Raw genomic sequence first — 14431 nt, 5'->3', positions numbered from 1 at the left:
CACACAGCTCTGCTACGTGTACATCACACACACACACAGCTCTGCTACGTGTACATCACACACACACACAGCTCTGCTACGTGTACATCACACACACACACAGCTCTGCTACGTGTACATCACACACACACACAGCTCTGCTACGTGTACATCACACACACACACAGCTCTGCTACGTGTACATCACACACACACACAGCTCTGCTACGTGTACATCACACACACACACAGCTCTGCTACGTGTACATCACACACACACACAGCTCTGCTACGTGTACATCACACACACACACAGCTCTGCTACGTGTACATCACACACACACACAGCTCTGCTACGTGTACATCACACACACACACACAGCTCTGCTACGTGTACATCACACACACACACACACAGCTCTGCTACGTGTACATCACACACACACACACAGCTCTGCTACGTGTACATCACACACACACACACAGCTCTGCTACGTGTACATCACACACACACACACAGCTCTGCTACGTGTACATCACACACACACACACAGCTCTGCTACGTGTACATCACACACACACACACAGCTCTGCTACGTGTACATCACACACACACACACAGCTCTGCTACGTGTACATCACACACACACACACAGCTCTGCTACGTGTACATCACACACACACACACAGCTCTGCGACGTGTACATCACACACACACACACAGCTCTGCTACGTGTACATCACACACACACACACAGCTCTGCGACGTGTACATCACACACACACACACACAGCTCTGCTACGTGTACATCACACACACACACACACAGCTCTGCTACGTGTACATCACACACACACACACACAGCTCTGCTACGTGTACATCACACACACACACACAGCTCTACTACGTGTACATCACACACACACACACAGCTCTGCTACGTGTACATCACACACACACACACAGCTCTGCTACGTGTACATCACACACACACACACACACACACACAGCTCTGCTACGTGCACATCACACACACACACACACACACAGCTCTGCTACGTGTACATCACACACACACACACACACAGCTCTGCTACGTGTACATCACACACAAACACAGCTCTGCTACGTGTACATCACACACACACACAGCTCTGCTACGTGTACATCACACACACAGCTCTGCTACGTGTACATCACACACACACACACACACACAGCTCTGCTACGTGTACATCACACACACACAGCTCTGCTACGTGTACATCACACACACACAGCTCTGCTACGTGTACATCACACACACACACACAGCTCTGCTACGTGTACATCACACACACACAGCTCTGCTACGTGTACATCACACACACACAGCTCTGCTACGTGTACATCACACACACAGCTCTGCTACGTGTACATCACACACACACACAGCTCTGCTACGTGTACATCACACACACACACACACACAGCTCTGCTACGTGTACATCACACACAAACACAGCTCTGCTACGTGTACATCACACACACACACAGCTCTGCTACGTGTACATCACACACACAGCTCTGCTACGTGTACATCACACACACACACACACACAGCTCTGCTACGTGTACATCACACACACACACACAGCTCTGCTACGTGTACATCACACACACACACACACACAGCTCTGCTACGTGTACATCACACACACACAGCTCTGCTACGTGTACATCACACACACACACACAGCTCTGCTACGTGTACATCACACACACACACAGCTCTGCTACGTGTACATCTCACACACACACACAGCTCTGCTACGTGTACATCACACACACACACACAGCTCTGCTACGTGTACATCACACACACACACACAGCTCTGCTACGTGTGCAACACACACACACACACAGCTCTGCTACGTGTACATCACACACACACACACACAGCTCTGCTACGTGTACATCACACACACACACAGCTCTGCTACGTGTACATCACACACACACACAGCTCTGCTACGTGTACATCACACACACACACAGCTCTGCTACGTGTACATCACACACACACACAGCTCTGCTACGTGTACATCACACACACACACAGCTCTGCTACGTGTACATCACACACACACAGCTCTGCTACGTGTACATCACACACACACACACACACAGCTCTGCTACGTGTGCAACACACACACACAGCTCTGCTACGTGTACATCACACACACACACACACACACACAGCTCTGCTACGTGTACATCACACACACACACAGCTCTGCTACGTGTACATCACACACACACACAGCTCTGCTACGTGTACATCACACACACACACACAGCTCTGCTACGTGTACATCACACACACACACACAGCTCTGCTACGTGTGCAACACACACACACACACACAGCTCTGCTACGTGTGCAACACACACACACACACACAGCTCTGCTACGTGTACATCACACACACACAGCTCTGCTACGTGTACATCACACACACACACAGCTCTGCTACGTGTACATCACACACACACACAGCTCTGCTACGTGTACATCACACACACACACAGCTCTGCTACGTGTACATCACACACACACACAGCTCTGCTACGTGTACATCACACACACACACAGCTCTGCTACGTGTACATCACACACACACACAGCTCTGCTACGTGTACATCACACACACACACAGCTCTGCTACGTGTACATCACACACACACACAGCTCTGCTACGTGTACATCACACACACACACACAGCTCTGCTACGTGTACATCACACACACACACACAGCTCTGCTACGTGTACATCACACACACACACACAGCTCTGCTACGTGTACATCACACACACACACACAGCTCTGCTACGTGTACATCACACACACACACACAGCTCTGCTACGTGTACATCACACACACACACACAGCTCTGCTACGTGTACATCACACACACACACACAGCTCTGCTACGTGTACATCACACACACACACACAGCTCTGCTACGTGTACAACACACACACACACACACAGCTCTGCTACGTGTGCAACACACACACACAGCTCTGCTACGTGTACATCGCACACACACACACACAGCTCTGCTACGTGTACATCACACACACACACAGCTCTGCTACGTGTACATCACACACACACACAGCTCTGCTACGTGTACATCACACACACACACAGCTCTGCTACGTGTACATCACACACACACACAGCTCTGCTACGTGTACATCACACACACACACACAGCTCTGCTACGTGTACATCACACACACACACACAGCTCTGCTACGTGTACATCACACACACACACACAGCTCTGCTACGTGTACATCACACACACACACACACAGCTCTGCTACGTGTACATCACACACACACACACACACAGCTCTGCTACGTGTACATCACACACACACACACACACAGCTCTGCTACGTGTACATCACACACACACACACAGCTCTGCTACGTGTACATCACACACACACACACACAGCTCTGCCACGTGTACATCACTCACACACACACAGCTCTGCTACGTGTACATCACACACACACACACACACACACAGCTCTGCTACGTGTACATCACACACACACACACAGCTCTGCCACGTGTACATCACACACACACACACAGCTCTGCCACGTGTACATCACACACACACACAGCTCTGCCACGTGTACATCACACACACACACAGCTCTGCTACGTGTACATCACACACACACACAGCTCTGCTACGTGTACATCACACACACACAGCTCTGCTACGTGTACATCACACACACAGCTCTGCTACGTGTACATCACACACACACACACAGCTCTGCTACGTGTACATCACACACACACACACACAGCTCTGCTACGTGTACATCACACACACACACACAGCTCTGCTACGTGTACATCACACACACACACACAGCTCTGCTACGTGTACATCACACACACACACACAGCTCTGCTACGTGTACATCACACACACACACAGCTCTGCTACGTGTACATCACACACAGCTCTGCTACGTGTACATCACACACACAGCTCTGCTACGTGTACATCACACACACACACAGCTCTGCTACGGGTACATCACACACACACACAGCTCTGCTACGTGTACATCACACACACACACACACAGCTCTGCTACGTGTACATCACACACACACACAGCTCTGCTACGTGTACATCACACACACACACACACAGCTCTGCTACGTGTACATCACACACACACACACACAGCTCTGCTACGTGTTCATCACACACACACACACACAGCTCTGCTACGTGTACATCACACACACACACAGCTCTGCTACGTGTACATCACACACACACACAGCTCTGCTACGTGTACATCACACACACACACAGCTCTGCTACGTGTACATCACACACACACAGCTCTGCTACGTGTACATCACACACACACACAGCTCTGCTACGTGTACATCACACACACACACACACACAGCTCTGCTACGTGTACATCACACACACACACACACACACACACAGCTCTGCTACGTGTACATCACTCACACACACAGCTCTGCCACGTGTACATCACTCACACACACAGCTCTGCCACGTGTACATCACTCACACAAACAGCTCTGCCACGTGTACATCACACACACAGCTCTGCCACGTGTTTTGCTGGTCAATGGATTATAATGTTTTTTGCTGGTCAATGGATTATAATGTTAAACACATTTTCTTCTTTGATGTTGTCTAAATTAAGAATGAAAAGGTTAGAACTGCTAGCATTGGATATGAAAGAGTTATTAATGCATAATGATATAAATTTTTATAAAGATATATATGAATATGCGAGAAAAATTGAGAATGAAATTATAACACGTAAAGCCAAAAAATTGGTAAGAGATGCGAAGGATTTTGAGTTAGAGGTGTATTTTCCTAGAGATTATAAAAGAAAGAGCACTTATAATAATAAGCAATACGAGAGGGGCGGAAGAGATACACAAGAAAAACCAATGGAACGGGAACATAACCGGAGGGAGATTAACAAATGGAATAAGCCGAGATTCAGAGAATATGATACTAGAGGAGATACCATTCCAAACAGAGGGTATGATGAGGATATCAACATAAATAGAAGTGGAAGACCTCACCACCAGGAAAGAGGAAAAAATAGAAAGTTTACAGATAGATACAATAGAAATGGCAATGAGAGATCTTACCAACAGGAGAGTTTGCACTATCGAAATAGAGGACAAGATATAATTCAGAATAGATACTACCTGAATAATTGTGGTAGACGTAATAGCCACAAAAGCAACATGGGTGTAACAAACACTAACATAGAAGAGAAAACACAACAGTATGGTAGAGTACGATATGAGAATACAGGTAGGAATGCAAATATTGGGCATCATAATAACATGCAATTTGAAACACAAGAAAGGAGAAGACATCTGCCTAACAGAAGGGTAAGAGACAATAACACGCAAACAGAAATAGGTTTGAATTACCAACGAACTAGAAATCACCATCATGAAGAAAGAACTATAGGAAAATACCTGGATGAAAATTGCGGAATGTTATATACAGTAGATACAACTGTTTGCAGCGAGAGGGAACAGACCCCAATCGTACGGGATAGGATCATACATTCCCTACAAAAAAGGAACAATATGCTGAATGGAACACAAGGATTAGAATTATCTACCCCTAGAATAGATCCATGTGAAATGGAAAACTTATTATTACGTTCTCCAATGACAAATTCACCACCAGAAATAAATGAAATACTGGATTTGAGCATAAACAGGAGAGGTGAAGAGAATAGGCGATCATCAATGAGATTATCCATAGAGAGTAACCATAGCAATACAGCTCCTTTTTTAGGAGGGAGAGGACCGCTCACTCCGAAAGAGCCACCAACAGCGTCATCCCCCAATCGGAATTTGGGGAGTTCAAAATCAGCCCCACTGAGGAGTACGACCAATACACAACCACAAAAGAAGATGAGTGTACCCCAGAAAGGGAGAACGAAAATACACCAATTTTATCAGCCGCTACGAACAACCTCAACCAACATAGGAAATACAAGAGAAATCGGAGGGGCAAAAGAGGTGGTACCCGTAATACAAAAAACAACAACCGGACCAAACCATCCGGCGAAGAAGTAGTGTCTTTTGAGGAAGCCAGACAGAACGGTATATACAATATATCAGATCACGCACTCAGAAGAGACGAGATGGAGGTGTTATCTAAAGGACTCTCGTTCAGCCCAACCAAGGGAGCAAATTTATTTGAATTATTTGTGGACCTAAACGCCTTTATTAGGAAGATCACACTTCAAAGGTTTTTTTCGATTCAGGAAATAAAAAATATTGAGAGTACAAAAATACAGGATGCTGGACTAATTGAGTTTAATTTAAATGATCCCATCACTACAGACCTAAAACCAAAAAGCAAGTTTTTTCCAGGGGAATCAAAGGGTGAATACGTGAATCGGTTCTATAACAAAACCATGAAAGACTTCACAAAAATGTGCAAAGAGAACAAGCCCAAGCACTACAATCTCACTAGGACACAAAGAAATGTCTTGAAGAAATTGAAAGAAGAGAAGTCGATTGTCATAAAACAAGCAGACAAGGGGGGAGCGATCATAATAATGGATCATCAACAATACCACGAAGAAGCACTACGAATTCTAGGGAAGGAGGGACATTATGCCCAATTGAAAGAAGATCCAACGAATAAAATTACCGGAGAATTCTATACACTATTACAAGAAGGATATGGAAATAATAGTATAAGTAAAAAAGAATATCTTTACCTAAAAGAAACCCCCATTGGGATGCCATATTTTTACCATGCACCTAAGGTGCACAAGGATGTACATCACCCACCAGGTCGACCAATAGTGGCGGGCATGGAGTCTGTTACACACAGGCTATCAGAATATATAGACCGCCAGCTACAAAAGTATGTAGTGGGCCTACCATCTTACGTCAAAGACTCAGGTCACCTGTTGGAATTTATCAAAGACATCAAATGGCAACCCACCTACTTATGGTGTAGTGTGGATGTAGAAGCGCTCTACTCAAATATTGAACATAAAATTGGAGTAGAATCAGTGGAGAAAGTGTTGAAGGAAGATATACTGATGCCAGAACACCAGAGACGATTCATCGTAAAAAGCATTATGTTCATTTTACAAAATAATATTTTCATGTATGATGACAAAATCTACAAACAATATGTTGGTACCGCGATGGGGACGAAATGCACCCCTACGTTCGCCAATTTAGTGATGGGAATGTTTGAAAAAGAGAGGTTCAAGGATGAGCGGATAAAATTATATAAACGCTATATAGACGACCTTCTCATAATCTGGGACGGAAAACAGGAGGACCTTTAACTTCAGGTTTACATACGAAATATCAACTACGAGAATTGTATATCTGGACCTAGAAATAGAAGGGAAAAACAATGAAGTCATCACAAAAACCCATTTTAAGAGAGTGGATGCTAATAGCTATTTGAATTTCAACAGCTGCCACCATAAGAAATGGAAGAAAAACGTCCCTTATGGCCAATTTCAGAGAATTAGAAAAAACTGTACGAAAATAGAAGACTACAGAGAACAAGCCAAAATAGTAGAAAAAAGATTCAAAGAAAAAGGGTATCCAGAAACTTTGGTTAAGGCAGCGTACACAAAAGCATTAAATTTAGGAAATTGGACAACAGAAAGAATAAGACAGGTTAATGTAAACAAAAACTCCAGAAAAGAGAAAGAGAGATATGAAACAGCTTTCACCACAAAATTCAATGCACATGCAGGAGTGATTAACGGTATATTAAGGAAGAATTGGACGATCCTAAAAGAAGATCCATTTTTGGAAAAACAACTAACCGTAAAACCATTGTGCATATTCAGGAAGAATACAACATTGAAAAATCTTATTGCTCCGTCATATCCCAAAAATGGAAAAGAAACAGAAAAAAGAGGAGGAGATAACGATAGAGAAGTAGGGGGAGCTTATAAGTGTAAAAAAAGAAGATGCATATGCTGCACAAATATTAAACATGGTACCAAGAAAATACAGTTACCAGATGGGGAAGATTATATGATAAAACAAAAAATGACCTGTGATGTGACAAAGGTAATTTATATGCTTGAATGCCCATGCGGGCTGAGATATATAGGAAGAACCATCAATACGCTACGAGGAAGGCTCAATAAACACCGTAGCAATATTAAGAAAGGATTCGATAAGCATAGCATATCACGGCATTTCAATACCCATCATGCCAGAGATTCCTCCCTTTTGAAAGTCATTCCAATAGAAAATATTAGAGAGAGATCAGTGGAGAAGTTGAGATCTAGAGAAATGTACTGGATATTCCGTATGAATACCCTAGTTCCTAGGGGCTTGAACGAAGTGGTAGAAAAATTATAAAAATATAAAAATATACAAAAATACATATAAAACCATATAAAATAAATAGTTTTATCTTATTTATTTCATTATATTCATTATATCCATTAATTTATTGCATTTCCCTATAAAAGAATATATAAAAATAATAAGGAGACATTTTTTAACATATTTAATATTTATATTTATATTTAAGATATTCAGTTTTTTCCATTCAGAACGGTTATATTGTTTATTTATCATTATGAATCTAAGTATAAGAAGAATATACAATGTAATAGGAGTTTAATGTTTATTTAAATATCATGTATATTTTACTGTATTTTATACATTTTAATTATACTGAAGCATTATAATGTTTAATAATACACAGTTTTTATATAGAAAAGAAACAATAGAGATGTAGGCCAGTAACATCCTCATGATTGATGTATTCAGGAGTGCGAGCGAGCCCGTCCGCATCCCCGCTCTCACATAAGAAGCAGCGCCCGATGAGGTGACGTCACGGCCCCACGTGACCCAGTCAGCTGACACTCGTGGAGGAGGCGTGACGCCGCTGGACGCTGAGGGGGATGGAAGACGGAGCGGACCGCATGTAATGAAGGTATGTAATTTTACTATAAATGTTTTGTATGTAACACATTGCCACACTTGAAAAAGTCCCTGTAAAGGGATGAAACGCGTTGTGGAGATTAAAGTATTTAAGTGCCATATTCCCGGAGCGCGGACCTATTTTTGCTGTCACTTGCATATACTTGGATTGAGCGGCTCTCTGCTTGAGAGACGGAGGAGGAACGCGGCTCCCCAGCTGACTGGCCCAGCAGGACACCAGGGGATTAAAGGCACAGGAGCACACGTTTATATAGGAGAACTTGGATAAAGAGTGTTAGTGAGGATCCTAATAAACAGGATCTTCACTAGGCACCGGGTGAGTGAGATATAATTTTTGCACTCATTTCTGTTTCATGCTTACCCTGTACGCTCTGGCAGCGCTATCCTAATTTTTGCACGTGTACATCACACACACACACACACGCGCAGCTCTGCTACGTGTACATCACACACACACACACGCGCAGCTCTGCTACGTGTACATCACACACACACACACGCGCAGCTCTGCTACGTGTACATCACACACACACACACACGCGCAGCTCTGCTACGTGTACATCACACACACACACACAGCTCTGCTACGTGTACATCACACACACACACAGCTCTGCTACGTGTACATCACACACACACACAGCTCTGCTACGTGTACATCACACACACGCAGCTCTGCCACGTGTACATCCCACACACACAGCTCTGCCACGTGTACATCCCACACACACAGCTCTGCCACGTGTACATCACTCACACACACAGCTCTGCCACGTTTACATCACTCACACACACGCAGCTCTGCTACGTGTACAACACACACACACACACACACGCGCAGCTCTGCTACGTGTACATCACACACACACACACACGCGCGCAGCTCTGCTACGTGTACATCACACACACACACACGCGCGCAGCTCTGCTACGTGTACATCACACACACGCGCAGCTCTGCTACGTGTACATCACACACGCGCGCAGCTCTGCTACGTGTACATCACACACACGCGCAGCTCTGCTACGTGTACATCACACACACGCGCAGCTCTGCTACGTGTACATCTCACACACACAGCTCTGCCACGTGTACATCACACACACACACACGCAGCTCTGCCACGTGTACATCACACACACACACGCAGCTCTGCTACGTGTACATCACACACGCGCAGCTCTGCTACGTGTACATCACACACACACAGCTCTGCTACGTGTACATCACACACACACACAGCTCTGCTACGTGTACATCACACACACACACAGCTCTGCTACGTGTACATCACACACACACACACGCAGCTCTGCTACGTGTACATCACACACACACACAGCTCTGCTACGTGTACATCACACACAGCTCTGCTACGTGTACATCACACACACACACACAGCTCTGCTACGTGTACATCACACACACACACAGCTCTGCTACGTGTACATCACACACACACAGCTCTGCCACGTGTACATCTCACACACACAGCTCTGCCACGTGTACATCACTCACACACACAGCTCTGCCACGTGTACATCACACACACACACACACACGCAGCTCTGCCACATGTACATCACTCACACACACGCAGCTCTGCTACGTGTACATCACACACACACACACGCGCGCAGCTCTGCTACGTGTACATCACACACACACACACACACACACGTGCAGCTCTGCTACGTGTACATCACACACACACACACACACACGCGGCTCTGCCACGTGTACATCACTCACACACACACGCGGCTCTGCCACGTGTACATCACTCACACACACACGCGGCTCTGCCACGTGTACATCACTCACACACAGCTCTGCCACGTGTACATCACACACACACACACACTCGGCTCTGCCACGTGTACATCACACACACACACACGCGGCTCTGCCACGTGTACATCACTCACACACACACACGCGGCTCTGCCACGTGTACATCACTCACACACACACACGCGGCTCTGCCACGTGTACATCACTCACACACACACACGCGGCTCTGCCACGTGTACATCACTCACACACACACACGCGGCTCTGCCACGTGTACATCACTCACACACACACACGCGGCTCTGCCACGTGTACATCACTCACACACACACACACGCGGCTCTGCCACGTGTACATCACTCACACACACACACACGCGGCTCTGCCACGTGTACATCACTCACACACACACACGCGGCTCTGCCACGTGTACATCACTCACACACACACACGCGGCTCTGCCACGTGTACATCACTCACACACACACACGCGGCTCTGCCACGTGTACATCACTCACACACACACACGCGGCTCTGCCACGTGTACATCACTCACACACACACACGCGGCTCTGCCACGTGTACATCACTCACACACACACGCGGCTCTGCCACGTGTACATCACTCACACACAGCTCTGCCACGTGTACATCTCCCACACACACAGCTCTGCCACGTGTACATCTCACACACACACAGCTCTGCCACGTGTACATCTCACACACACACAGCTCTGCCACGTGTACATCTCACACACACAGCTCTGCCACGTGTACATCACACACACAGCTCTGCCACGTGTACATCACACACAAACAGCTCTGCCACGTGTACATCACACACACACACAGCTCTGCCACGTGTACATCACACACACACACAGCTCTGCCACGTGTACATCACACACACACACAGCTCTGCCACGTGTACATCACACACACAGCTCTGCCACGTGTACATCAGACACACACAGCTCTGCCACGTGTACATCAGACACACACAGCTCTGCCACGTGTACATCACACACACACACAGCTCTGCCACGTGTACATCACACACACACGCAGCTCTGCCACGTGTACATCACACACACACGCAGCTCTGCCACGTGTACATCACACACACACGCAGCTCTGCCACATGTACAGCACACGCAGCTCTGCCACATGTACATCGCACACGCAGCTCTGCCACATGTACATCGCACACGCAGCTCTGCCACATGTACATCGCACACGCAGCTCTGCCACATGTACATCGCACACGCAGCTCTGCCACATGTACATCGCACACGCAGCTCTGCCACATGTACATCCTTATATAACAGGGATGGAAAGCAGCACAGAAGAGTCCTGCACACACTGATCACCCCCTGGTCCTGTGACCCCCAGACTCCTCCCACACAGGTGACTGCTTACATGACTGTGACATCACAGGTTTTGCAAGCATATGGATCCTCTACAAACCCCCGCGGCCTCAGATGCTATGGAATACTAACGAACACCTGGCCTGACAGCAGCCGACTGCTTACAGGACCTTTTGATGTCAGTCATGTGATCAGGGCGGAGCACGTTACTAACTTGGGATGAATCACCTTTTGCTGAAGTCGCCGTCATGTGATTAGGGCAGGAGCATGTAACTCACGGATGGACAGGTCGTTGTTAGTATCTTGATTCTTAATCTAGCCAACTACATAGTAACACAGTATGCAAGGCTGGAAGGAGATTATATCCATCTAGTTCAGCCTGTTTCCACCCCCCTCCCCTGTTGATTCAGAGGAAGGTGAAAGCAACCCAGTGAGGCAGAAGCCAATTAGCCCATTCAGGGGAAAAAAATTTTCCTTCCTGACTCCATAATGGCAGTCAGAATAATCCCTAGATTAATGTTTAAAAGTTCCTAACTGACCCAGATCAACAACCCTGCTGGTCACCTAATGTTTATATCCTGTAATATAGCGTTCTAGAAAGACATCCAGTCGCCTCTTAAACTCCTCTATGGATTTTGCCATTACCACATCCTCAGGCAGAAAGTTCCACAGTCTCACTGCTCTTACAGTAAAGAACCCCCTTCAGTGTTGGCGATGAAACCTGCTTTCTTCTAGATGTAGCGGATGCCTTCTTGTTACAGTCGCAGTCCTGGGTATAAACAGATCATGGGAGAGATCCTTGTATTGTTGCCTAATGTATTTATATGTAATTATTTGATCGCCCTTTTACTGCCTTTTTTCAGGGTAAATAATCCCAACTTTGATAACCTCGCTGGGTATTCTAGTCCTCCCATTACGTTTATTAATTTAGTTGCCCTTCTTTAAACCCCCACAAGCGCTTACATCTTTCCTGCGCATCGGTGTCCAGAACTGTGCTCAGTATTCAATGTGGGGCCTGACAAGTGCCTTATATATCGGAAGAATAATGTTCTCGCCCCTATACCTCTTAATGCACCCCAAAATATTCTTTGCTTTTGCAGCAGCTGACTGCCATTGGTTGCTCCAGTTGAGTCTACAATCCACTAGTACCCCAAATGGTTTTCCATCTCACTTTTCCCTAGCGGGACCCCATTTAGTGTATATTGGTGACATCCGTTTCTCCTGCCCATGTGCATATCCTTACATTTATCAAGATTGAACTTCATTTGCCATTTTCCAGCCCAAGCCCCCAGCTTATCTAGGTCCATTTGTAGCCGTACATTGTCCTCCGTTGTATTAATTGTCTTATATAATTTTGTATCATCTGCAAATATTCATATCTTACTGTGCAGCCCCTCTATCAGGTCATTGATAAATATATTGAACAGAATGGGGCCTAATACTGAACCCTGTGGCACCCCGCTAGTGACAGTGGCCTAATCTGAGTATGAACCATTTATTACCACCCTCTGCTTTCTATCTCTGAGCCAATTCTTTACCCAGATACACACGTTTTCCCCCAATCCGAGCTGTCTCATTTTATACATCAGCCTATTATGTGGCACGGTGTCAAATGCTTTAGAAAAATTTAGTTGTGACATGCAATTTAAGGTACCTGGAGGTATCCTTGAATGGCTTCATACATTCTACAATCTCGTGGGTGGTGAAACATTCTTCAAATGAATGCATGCAATTAAAAAAAAAAAAACCCCGGAGCCCACGACTCCACCCCAAGTTCTAATTACAATCTTTCCATGCACAAAAATTGCTAGCGTTCGTGTGTAATGTCTGAGTTTTGGAGTTGGCGGCTGTAGCCATTATGTTAATAGGCAACATTAGATTACTAGAAAAGCAGCATGGATCAAATGTCTTGATTGTAGTTCAGGAAGGAGAAAATGGAATATAAAAACCTGGGTTGTGAGTGGTAGTAAGAATGTTTTCGAACTTGTGTATCAGTGATCTTATCTCTGCCCAATATCTTTGAGCTTCGGGGCAGCTCTATAAACTATGGAACATGTTTGTTTTTGGCTTGTTACATTTATGGTAGGCCAGTAGTCTGCCGGGTGCATTGGAATGTGGTGGGATATCAAAACCATATATGGCCCTACGTGTGATTTTTTTAAACAGATTTTCTCTACATCTTTGGAGATGTCTTTGCCCATTACTGTCCAGCCATCCGTGATTTTC

Source organism: Eleutherodactylus coqui, chromosome 3, assembly GCF_035609145.1.
Source record: "Eleutherodactylus coqui strain aEleCoq1 chromosome 3, aEleCoq1.hap1, whole genome shotgun sequence".
Lineage (NCBI taxonomy): Eukaryota > Metazoa > Chordata > Amphibia > Anura > Eleutherodactylidae > Eleutherodactylus > Eleutherodactylus coqui.
This window is presented reverse-complemented; position numbering follows the sequence as displayed.